The sequence below is a fragment of the Eurosta solidaginis genome, chromosome 3 (genome assembly GCF_040869045.1).
Source record: "Eurosta solidaginis isolate ZX-2024a chromosome 3, ASM4086904v1, whole genome shotgun sequence".
NCBI classification, from domain to species: Eukaryota; Metazoa; Arthropoda; class Insecta; order Diptera; family Tephritidae; genus Eurosta; species Eurosta solidaginis.
The window spans coordinates 13,719,706-13,732,799 of record NC_090321.1 but is presented as its reverse complement, the minus strand read 5'-3'; positions in this window follow the sequence as shown (position 1 = coordinate 13,732,799).

Below are 13,094 nucleotides of genomic sequence, written 5' to 3'. Positions count from 1 at the left end.
AATACTATTAAAATTTACCGCAAAATTCCCCCTCACATAATCCATGAACATATCCGAATCTGTTCTGAAATAATGCAAAGAGACCATTTCTAAAAAGAGCCTAACTGATCCCGAAAACAACCCCGAAATTATGTGGAAATATCTCCGAAATAGTCCCGAAATCATCTCAAAAACCACATCGAAATAGTCAGATGTTATAGTTACAAGTTTTTTCGATGAGAAAAAAGTTTTTCTATGCGGGATAGCCCCTCATCAGTGATTTCGTAAACACTCTCAGTGTATTTCTGCCACGAAAAGCGCCTCAGTGATAATTCATTTGCCTTGAAAATGTTGTTCGGAGTCGGAGTAAAATATGTTGGTACGTCCCGCCAATTTATAGGGATAGCTAAAATGAGCACCACGCAAATTGGAAAAGAAGCTCGGTCTAAACTCTATTCGGAGATATATCGTGCCTTCTCATAATGTTTTTTAATCCCGGCATCGTGTCAAAATTTTTTCAATGTGATCCTGAATGCTCCGTCCCAGCGGCAGGGAAGATATCATTGGCCTTTATCAAAAAGACTTACAGTAACAACGATTAAAAAAAGTTTATTGGGGAAATAAGCTCAGAGTCATTTGGATGTGAAAAACTGGTGCGGTAGCGTCGAAGGGGAGTAATGAAGGGGCATAGCACTGCCCACTTTCCCAAAAATGTTTAAATCTCAGTTAATGTGACACATCGACTTGGTCAAGAGCGTCTAGTGCGCTGCCCTAATTAACCAATAGTTCCAACTCAAGTGACAGAATAAAACGCATAAAAATACTTCAAGAATTATTTCTAAAATGGGGTTGCTCATCAGCCGGACAAGTAATTCGTGCGTATTTCTGCCATGTAAAGTTTCTCATCAAATTCATCTACTGCCTTGTCAAAGCCCGTTCGTCGTCTGCATAAGAATTGTAGTACCCCACAAATTGAACGAAAAACTCGGCTTAAATCTCCACAAAGGTATGATAATATTATTATTAGACTTGATCAAGGTAAGTATAAATACAGTGCAAATAATTAAGGTAAAAGGCAACTGTTCCCAAGTGGCGAGGCACGCCTTCTTTTTCGAAAGAACTAAAGCCAGCATATACTTTCAAACTAGTTGTCCATTAGCTAAATTCCATCTAAATATTTTCAGCCCTTCTGCTGCGATTGAGACACAAAGGCAGACATTTGAAGGCCCAGACATCCGAAAACAGGGCCGTATTTAGAGAGCACTCTGGTGGTTTTAGTTAGAATTAGCTAGCTGGTTGCCTTCACTGCTTTCGAACTCCACTTTTATACTCAGTTGAGCAGAGCTCACAGAGTATATTAACTTTGATTGGATAACGATTGGTTGTACAGGTATGAAGAAATCGATATGGATATAGACTTCCACATATCAAAATCATCAGTATCGAAAAAAATTTGATTTAGCCATGTCCGTCCGTCCGTCCGCCTGCCCGTTAACACGATAACTTGAGTAAATGTTGAGGTATATTGATGATATTTGGTATGTAAGTTCCCGAGCACTCATCTCAGATCCCTATTTAAAATGAACGATATCGGAATATAACCACGCCCACTTTTTCGATATCGAAAATTTAGAGAAATCGAAAAAGTGCGACAATTCATTACCAAAGATGGATAAAATGATGACAATTGGTAGGTGAGTTGAGCTTATGACGCAGAATAGAAAATTAGTAAAATTTTGGACAACGGGCGTGGCACCGCCCACTTTTAAAAGAAGTTTTGCAAGCTGTAATTTGGCATTCGTTGAAGATATCATGATGAAATTTGGCAGGAACGTTACTCCTATTACTATATGTATGCTTAATAAAAATTAACAAAATCGGAGAACCACCACGCCCACTTTTAAAAAAATTTTTTTTTTTAAATCAAATTTAAAAAAAAAGTTAATATCTTTACAGTATATAAGTAAATTATGTCAACATTCAACTCCAGTAATGGTATGGGGCAGCAAAATACAAAAATAAAAGAATATTTCAAAATGGGCATGGCTCCGCCCTTTTTCATTTAATTTGTCTAGGATACTTTTAATGCCATAAGTCGAACAAAAATTTACCAATCCTTGTGAAATTTGGTAAGGGCTTAGATTCTAAGACGATAACTGTTTTCTGTGAATAAGGGCGAAATCGGTTGAAGCCGCGCCCAGTTTTTATACACAGTGGACCGTCTGTCCTTCCGCTCCGCCGTTAACACGATAACTTGAGCAAAAATCGATATATCTTTACTAAACTCAGTTCACGTACTTATCTGAACGCAGTTTGTATTGGTATAAAAAACGGCCGAAATTCGACTCGCCCATTTTTTCGATATCGAAAATTACGAAAAATGAAAAAAGGCGTCCACCTACAGAACTTAGGCCCACTCCCTTTTAAAATTATCATTAACACATTTCATTTGATACCCATATCGTACAAACAAATTCTAAAGTCAAGCCTGGTCCACCTTTATGTCGATATCCCGAAATGGCGTGCACCTATAAGAACTATGGCCCACTCGCTTTTGAAATACTCTTTAATACCTTCCATTTGATACCCATGTCATACAGACACATTCCAGGGTTACCCTAGGTTAATTTTCCTACCTGGTGATTTTCCCTTATTTTGTCTCCAAAGCTTTCAGCTGAGTATGTAATGTTCGGTTACACCTGAACTTAGCCTTCCTTACTTGTTATTATTATTATTATTATTAGGCCTGGAAACACTGTGACCTTTGTGCAGATTTATTGTGCATGACATTTCAGCCTAATTTTGTATGTGAAGGTTTTTGATGTATCTAAGTACCTCTTCAGGCTTTTTACTGCATATCACATAGAGTCACATCACCTTGATGGCAGAGTCTCTTGCTTGCCAGAGCGACGCATTCGCAGAGAATGTGAACAGGCGTTTAATACTCCAGCTCATAGAAACGACAAATTTGAGTATCGGGTAGATCTAACTTACGTAGGTGATATCGTAAACCACAGTGTCCCGTATAGTAGCCAGTTAGAGTCCTTAGGTCCTCTCTGCTTAGATTAATGAGTTTGGCTGGTACTTTCGTTGCCCGAAGTATAAACTGTTTGGTCTGTCTTTGCCCCGGGCAGTCAATCGAGCGATGTCTGAATTGTTTTGTTTCCCAATTACTTATGGTTTCCCTGGTGTGTGCTTTTGTGAGGCCACAAAAGGGCTTTGGACCATAGAATGCTGCTATAGCACCCTGCTTTCTTAGGTAATCTGCATGTTCATTACCTTCATATCCCTGATGTCTGGGAACCCATCCTAACAAAGCCTTGTTTTTGTCTCCAAGGTCATTAAGGATTTCAATGCAGTCATCCACTAGGTTAGATGTAACTGTGTAGGATTGCAAGGAACGCAGGGCCGCCTGGCAATCCTATACAGTTACATCTAACCTAACCATTTTCAAGGATGAGCCTCTCTACTAGAGATTTTTTTACAGTAGACACTTTCAAAGGATTATTACGCTTGTTGGAATTTCAACCCACACAAACGAACGTGGTGCATTCAATACAACATAAAAAAATTTGATTGATCGGTGTCCTTTCGTATTCGTTCATAAACCCTGCATGTCCTTCATATTGCATTCAATCGCAGATTCGCTTAAGATGCATTGTTTTTTGGGCGTACCCTCTGGTATTTTGATATTTAACGCTTATTACGGCATTTTTTGCTTAAGATTTCGCTCAATTACGATCCGCACTTACGGTTATTTTGCAATTGCTTTTTTCCACTCTCTTCCGTTGAATTTTTGAATGGCAAGGGTATTGCATCTTTCATGCCTGACATATCCTTTTAGATTACTTGAATGATTTCTTTTATTTGATTTGTCTTGCATAAATACAAGATTTTTTGACATTTTTTGCCAAAATAGCTCCAAAAAAAAAGTAGACAAAATCGCATACAAAACATTGGAAAATGCGGGTTGAACAACTGAAAGGACGGACACAGGTAGTTTGCAGTTGGTTGAGTGTCCTTTTACATAATTCTTACATTGAGCTGCATAGACAAATGTTGTTTGAAGCATTTGTTGGCGGGGGCAGTTGTCATAGCAGTTGTGCCTCTCAAAAATATTGAATATTTTGAAATGAAATTGTGTCATTTCATGCCAAAACGGAAGGCAACAAAGCGTGTGGCAGGACAATAAAAATGCGGCGTTGGATGCATTGAATTGTAGCAAATGCTACTTGCTTAGCTCTCAGATGTACGTATGTATGCAGGCTTGTAAGTGTGTGTGTGTGTATGAAAGGCATGCGTTCTATGAACTTGCACCTGGTCTCCGCTCAATTTACTCCGTTTTGCAATTATCAGACGCTTTGCCAATATCCTTTTTAAAGGATATTAAAGCAAAAAGTGTTCTCGTGTGTCTTCCTTTTTGTTGTTACTTTTTTTTGTTGACTTAATTTCACATATGCAGTTACTTTATTTCTAAAGTAGAAAAAAAAATATTTATATATTTGCAAAAAAAATCCGTTAAGTATGTTTGTGTTTGATTTGTAGAGAAAGCAGTTATCATTTTACTATTAAATAGGTTACGAAGTATTTGTGGGCTTTAATTTTTTAAAGACACTCGAGTAATCCGTATAGGATCAATTTGTTTTTTTCGGTGGAAAGACGAAAAGCGGTTATTCGCAATACAAGCGCGCGCTCTGAAAGATGATGTTCTTTTTATTGTTGTTGTAGCGATAAGGACACTCTCCGAAAGCCTTTGGGAGTGTTATCGATGTTGGAGGTCCTTTTCCTGATGCAGATCCGGTACGTTCCGGTAACAAGGACCACTATGGCACTAGCCCGACCATCTCGGGAACGATTTAGTATGACCACATGAAACCTTCTAGGCCATAATGCCCTCCCACACCCTAGATCCATAAGGAACTTGGAATCGCCAGAGCCTCGGCTGTTAAAGAAACAGGATTCGCCACGGTAGGTGAAGCTGTCAATTTTAGAAGCTATATACTCGCCAACGCCAACGCGTAGAGGTCAGTGAACCAGCAAGTGGATAGGGATACATATTTCCGTCTCGTTATCATTGTATCAACAGTGCTTTGACCCATTCAATGGATGCAATCGCTCACGAATTGGCAACGAAGTCCTTTAACAGAAGTCCAACTAAAATTGCAGTTTAAGCAGCGCAGTAGCTGTTGGAGGCTTGAATTCCACCGTAAAATTGAAAAGATGATTAGTGCTCGTGGGTATATATGACTTGCAGGACGTAGATCATGTATGGTTAAAGCTGAGGGCCTCCTCATGGTTTGTTGGATTTTAGGGTTGTGATAGTGTTTCTCCAGTTCCCTTATTTGCCTTGGAGGCGGTTATATACCAAGCAGCTGTCTGCTGGGATGTACATACTTCATCGAAGTTTAGTATTTACGTCTCATTATGTAACACTGATCAGAAGTCAGAAGGATATATACCAGAAGTCTAAAGGATACATACCTTGGTTGTTTTTAGATGAGTGCTGTGGTTTCCAGCTTTCACCAGCGTATGTTTCTCGACTTTGGTAACCACACTAGCAACGCATGGAAAATGAACGAGTGGCCATATGCACATACTTGATTGATGCAAATGTTAATTTAAATTATGCAAGGCAAATACTAAGGAGATAACCCTCCATTTTGAAGCACAGCTTATCTGTGTCTGGTTTCAGTACCGTTGCCGTTATGGTGCAGTCGTCTGCATAGGAAGCAATGATAACTCCTTCTGGTGCGTGCGAAAGCATCGATGTATAGAAATGAAACGAAATAGACAATAGGACACCATTCTGTGGGAACCCTGATCTCTCTGGGAGATGATCTCTCTATGTCCTGAAGTAAATCGTTGACTGTTTCATAAAGTTTTAACTAGGGAGCGCCACCAATATCACGCTGTGGTGGGATTTTCTTGATTTGAGCTAAGTTTCAGTCTTAACGCAGTTGCCGAAATGCTGTTGACTAACTGAAGATTTGTGATGATATAAGAAAGGAATACGGTTGTAATTACCAATCTACTGGTGAAACGAGCGGTATCGGGCGATATGACTCTCATTTGTTGACTGATTTACCAGTCTTTCATCTTCTAGGAATGACAGGATATTAGTGCCAAAAACATGCATTAGGTAGCTAGAACCCAAGATGTTTCATCATCGGAACCGCTGTTTTCAAAGGTTTCACCTCTTGCATTGCTCTTTAAATCTCTGTAGTGTGGGTGGTGTTAGACGAACCGTTGTTTTCGTGTTTATGCGCGCGTCTGTTGTCTGCTTGTTTGACCATTTGAACCGAATTTTACATCACAACCGCGACCAAGTACTTCATCGTTACTCGGGCAAAAGCTTGAAAGTTAAATATTGTGACGAATATTAGCAACACTAAGGTACACTATCATCTCTAAGCCGATACTAAGCAGTCAGTTGTATGTACATAAACAAATCGATCATTATGTATACACATATGTACATACAAGCAGCGGAGAGATACTCACAAAGGTATGCAATCATCAGCAAAGTAGTTCTCACATATACACACGCATATGGCTACGCGGGAGACTATAAACTACAAATTCACATGCATATATCTGAGATACTCACAAAAGTATGCAATCATCGGTGGAAGTATTACTCACATATACACGCGCATATGGCTATGCGTGAGGCTATAAACGTGCATCTGTAGTTTATAGCTAGTAAGTTTATAGCTCGTAACTAACTAGTAAATTCTAGAAGAAGAAGCGCCTAAAAGTATGCGGCGAGACAGCAGAGAGTATAAAAGGAGCGAAAGCTGAGTAAGCAGCAATCAGTTTGATTTAAGCGCGCTATCAATTGCGAAGTATAAGTTTTATTGTGAAGTATTTTCAAAGTAGTCTAATAAAGAACATTTTGCATTATTGAATATTGGAGTTATTTATTCAACAGTTTAGCTATACGAACGTTAGTAGAAAGTTGTAAATAAGTGGAATTTCCCTAAATTCGTTAAAATATGGAGTGGCGTTATAACTTTCGTCGCTCTTCAAGCAGCTGTATCAGGAAGAGTTTTCAAGTAGTACATTGACAAGCATTGCATGGACTCCGATTGGATATTGTCGCGTCATAGTCGCAACCACTATGAATAAAACTAACGTACTTTTCTAGCTGAATCCTCGCTCTGCAGTTTATAGGTACAAAGTCAGCGCACTCTAATGTACTTATATCTTACTAATGCTTGATGCCCACTACATAAAACTGTTGCTCACAAGGTAATAAATCACTTTAACTCGTCTCTTCATGTCAAATAAATACAAAAACAAACAAGCTATTAAATATCCTTGCAAGCATTAATCGAATTGCAGCCAATAAATGTATGTTGATAATTCAATCAGTTTTGTTTGTAAAATACATGAAAGGAGTTGGAAAAAGAGGCAACTCATTCATCTACACACACACGCCCCCCTTATGCGCACACACACACATCCACGCATGTATTTGTTGTTGTAATGTATCTCAATTGCTTGACTTCTTCGGCATGGCTTTGATAGTGTCACTTTATTATGCTCTATTAACTCTGTTATAAAACGTACACAACAATAGCAACAATAACAAGTAAGAACGGGACTGTCTTCGGCTGTGTCGCAGACTTCATACCCTTCGTGAATGGGTCTGAACAATAATTTTATCCAATTCGTAAACGGCTGTATAAGCTAAGAAATATATAGTGAACAGATATACACAGCTAAGCGATTTTTAAAATTAAAAAAAAAAAATAGGTTGGTACTCCGTGTGAGGATGCATAATTTCACGTTTTTTGTGGTCTGCATGAAAAAACCATGTCCATGAATCACTTATTTCAAAAATATATAACGTAAGCGTAAAATGGTGTAGAAATTGCGAAAAGTTTCTAATCTGAACAATCGGTTGTACATATGTTATATATATTAGGGTGGGTCGATTTGTATGGACGAAAGTTAACCAATATCGCGCCATCGATTTTTCGATAGGATTTGGGCTCAGGAAGAAAAAGTTCCACTACGCATACCCAAAAAAATAATTTTCGAGCCTGCGAAATTTAATTTTTTTGACTTTTTTTCGACTTTGATTTTTAAAGCTTTTTCCTGACCTACTAAAAAATTTTCATATGCTGGCGATAACAGATTTTGAAAAAAAAAAAAAAAAAATTTCTGAGCCCAAATCCAATCGATGGTGCGATATCGGTTAGTAAATCGACCCAATCTAATATATATTGTATTAATATATTAAATATTTATATATAGCAATTTATTGATCTCTATAGTATATCTCTTAATTATAATAAAAAAAAATAATACTATTTAGATAAATTGCCATTCATATTATTAAATTAGATATAAAAGTATTTATTTTAATATAATGTAAATGTATTAATAACACCATTTAAATTTTTTTTTAAATTTCATAATTTTATTATATTAAAGACTTAAATTAAAATATATAAAATTTATTTTAAATTTATAATTTATTAAATAATTGAAATAAGTTTTTGTAAAATTATAAATTTTTTTTTTATTTAGATAAAAATATTTAAAATATATGTATATAGGTATGAGAGTTAAAATCAAACTTTAATATAGATATATATACGTATATCGTTTATTTATTTTTAATATATTAATTTATAAAAACTTCTAATAATAGATTATAATAATAATAATTAAATTTTATAAAACTAATATCTATTTCAGATTTTTAGGGTTCTTTTAGACAAAATTAATAAACATATATTAATATTGTTACGAATATTAGCAACACTAAGGGGTATTGTCATCTCTAAGCCGATGCTAAGCAGTGACTTGTATGCACATAACCAAATTTATCATTATGTCTACACATATGTACGTACACGCAGCGAAGAAGCAACGCACAACAACATACTCCGGAAAGTATGCAATAATTGTGCAAGTATTACTCACAAACACACGCGCATGAGCTATGAGAGAAGCTATAAAAATTGTGCATCTGTAGTTATAGCTGAGAAATTTATAGCAGATAATTAACTTGTAGATTCTGGAAACGGAAGCGCCTAGAAGATGCGAACGAGAAATCAAAGAGTATAAAGGCAGCAACAGTAAAGGCGCAACAATCAGTTTTATTTAAGACGCTATCTGGCGAGCAATAGTAGTGTTATTGTGAAGAACTTTAATAAAGGCCATTTTGCATTATTGAATAGTGGAGTTATTTATTCAACAGTTTAGTGATTCGAACGTTAGCAGAAGATTGCAAATAAGGGGAATTGCACTAAATTCGTTACAATATATTAAATGTTTATATATATATATACATATTTATTGATCTCTATAGTATATCTCTTAATTATAATGAAAAAATAATAATTTTTAGATATATTGTCATTCATATTATAATTTTCAGACAACAATATTTGATATATACGAAAGCACATGGTAAAATTTGAAGATTCTAGTTGTTGAAATGGGGCAGTAATTACGAAAATCTTCCTATCTAAACAATCGGTTGTGGGGGATATATCCTATATATACTACCGATCTCTTTCAACTTTTCGGACAACAGTATGTACAATAAGCCAAAGCATATGGTGAAGTTTGAAGCTTCAATCTGATAAATTGAAAAAGATATGACAAAAATCCTCTTTTCTGAAAAATCGGTTGTATGGAGGATATATGCTATAAAGGTCCAATCCGGCCGGTACCGACAAATGTCTAATCGGACACCTAAATATACCCTCCCCAAATTTTATCAAGATATCTCAAACATTGAGGGACTAGTTTGCATACAAACTGACAGACGGACAGGCGGACAGACGGACATGGCTCAATCAACTCAGCTCTTCATTCTGATCATTTCGGTATACTTATTGGTGGGTCTATTTCTTTTCCTTTAAGGACTTACAATTTTGAGAGATTCGTTACAGAATTAATATACATTTTCATTTTCATGAAAGGTATACAAATTGTATGCTCCTCACAGAAAGAAGTAACAACAAATATGTCAAAGCAATAAGTAAAATTCAGAAAGGGTACAATCATCACACACACACACACACACAATCCTTTTTCCCCTACTCCTTCGCTAACGTACAGTAATCCCTCCATAAGTTGTACGCAGAATTTTTCATATGTTAAGATCGTTATAAATGCTCCTCAGTGTATCGTATTTATTTGATTTTGTTTGATTTTTCCTTCTTCACATATGCATCTTTTTTTTTAAATTTTTGTCATCGAAAATCACATCGCTTTTTTGCCTACGGTATTGTTACTGCCAATTTCTAAGCGCTGACATCTTCACCATATCTTCACCCCAATAGATATAAAAAAAAAATTCGATCTACTATGCAACCATAACAAAATGATGAATAAAAAAAAAAAAAGGATATCCACATGTGCGTAGTTTACACTTATGAAAATGTATGTAATTTGCTCGTGCATGCCTTTGGGTGGCAGTTGAAGGGTTTGTCCTGTCTTAGAAAATACTCAAGCAACCTTGTTGTTGTTGTCTGCTTTACGTGCAACGCTTGTTTGTCTACTACGCACATTAGTGTGGCTTATTTCACTTATTTTGCCTGCAAATGTCATCGTTTTTTAATGTCCTTGAATTCTACTCAGCGCGGTTGCCCCTTTCCTATGCCTCGTATGAAAAACTAATCGCTGTCGCGTGCGTTCCAATATTTTGTGGTTGGCTGGTTGGGTTGCATGTGTAGAAAAAAATGACAAAAACAAAAAGTCAACTTAAAAATCCTTTCTTTTTTTTTGAATTTATTCGCATACTTTTCACGAGTGTCAGAAAGGGTGTATTATTTTTGTTGTTTTTACACCGTTAAAAAGGATGTCATATGTGTTGTTTTGTCTCTGGTGTGAGCGGTGGTGTGATATGTGTAAGTGCTGCCAACGGTTGCAAATCATGAATCACTTTGTATTTGCAATGTTTACTAACATTTGATGAGGCTTAAGTGGAAATCAATTGAGGATAAAGAGCGGCAAGATTGCTTGTGTATTGGAAGGGAGAGGGAGGGGGAGGGGCGGACTATACAACTTTTTCTATCGTAATTTGAGATACATATATGTGTAGCTTAAGATTTTATCAGAGATATTATAATTATAAAGATTGTCCACTCCAGCAATCGAAAGACTTTTTCTCGCTCAAGCACATTACTACCAAACTTAAGACGAGAACCTGAGGCATATCACCTAACCAAAAGTAGAACACTAAATTATGAACCATTAAATGAAGAATTTCCCTCTTAAGTGAGCTCTTTTTGTATGCCTAGTCCACTTTTAGTTGACTTTCATTTGACCTTTACTCGAGTTTGACTTGACTTTGCCTTGACTTTGACTTGACTGTAAAATACCTTTGACTTGATTGCCTTTCAATTGACTCTGGCTAAACTTTGACTCGACTTTGAGTAAATTGTGACTTAACTTTGAATTGAGCTCGACTTAACTTTTACCTGACTTTGACTTAGCTGTCACTCGACTTTGACTCGACTTTTACCTGATTTTGATTCGACTTTGGCTCGAATATCACTTAACTTTGACTCGACTTTGATTTAACTTAGATTAGACTTTGACTTGACTTTGAACTAACATTGACTCGATTGTGACTTGAATGTGATTTGACTTTAACTTGATTGCGGCTTGACTTTGATTCTAGATTGACTAGACTTTGACACGACTTTGACTTAACTGTGCCCGATGTTTTTGACTCCACTTGACTGGACCTTTATTTGATTTTGACTTGACTTTGATTCAACTTTGACTCCACTTTGACTTCATATTTACTTAACTTTTGATTTATATTCATATTTACTAAGCTTTGACTCGACTTTCACTTGACTCCGATTTGACTTTGAACCAACTTTGACTTGACTTTGGTTAAAATTTGACTTCACTTGCGCTTGACTTTGACTTGGTTTTGGCTTAATTCTGACTCGACTTTGATACGATTCGATTTAAAATTGACACGATTTTGACTTACCATGACTTCGACTTTGAAATGAGTTTGACTCGAACATGACTGGACTTTGAATTAAAATTGACTTGACTTTGACTTAACTTTGACTCGACTTTGACCTAATCTTGATTCTACTTTGACTTGACTTCGATTTGACTTTGAATCAACTTCGGCTTTATTTTGACTCGACTTTCATTTTATTTGGCCCCCTGATTTAGACTTGGCTTGGATCTAACTTTGAGGGTAGGAAGACAGGAAAGATCTTATATCGCTATGTATTGCGTTCAACAAACCCTTGAATCCATGACGTTTTTTCCTTAGTTCATCATCGGACATTTTTAGTAAGAAATAAAATATTCTTGTACAAAAAAAAAAAAATGTCGATACGCTAGGGAAACTTCACCTAGAGCTGAAAGTACATTAGATAGTTTTATATGGTGACACCACCTCTGAACCACATCATATCGAAGATTTGCTAAGAATTGTTTGCTCGATTGAATAGGATTTGAAAGCTTTTCATACTCTGAATGGATCCAGAAATGTTAGCAGCATAATATAGGTTTTTGATTGTAACAACTATAAGCTTTCAAGCAGGAATCTTTAGTGTGGAGTTATGAATTTACTACATAGTGCCCCTTTGCTGTGTTTTGCTAAAAGCAACAACACGATTTATTGATATATGTATGTATATGATACGTCTAATATGCTTTCATTGCAATAAAAATGTCATAAAGTGACGTTACGTTACATTGTCTGTTCAAATGTCAAAATGGTACATTGATTGTAATATAAAAGTCAAGGGGCACGATTCATATAATTTTTTTTTTTTGGATTTGCTGCTGCGTTCACCATTTCACCCACAATATGCATATTGTCAAATTGTTTGTTGTTGTTTTCATATATGTATGAAAATTTCACTTATGATTTGATCAAACTAATTTTATTAAGTAAGTGCGTATACGCGTAATATGTCTACATATACATACATGACATTTGCCGGATTAAACTGTTTTACATAATTTTGCGCACATGAGTAAAGCCTTCGTATTTTGAAAGCGGTGCCACAATTAGACACATTTTTCTGAGTAAAGCCATTTTTAGTATATCTAGGTCAAGTTATTTGTGTACATTAAAGGAGAGTGAGTGCCAAATACTCGCGAAGTTC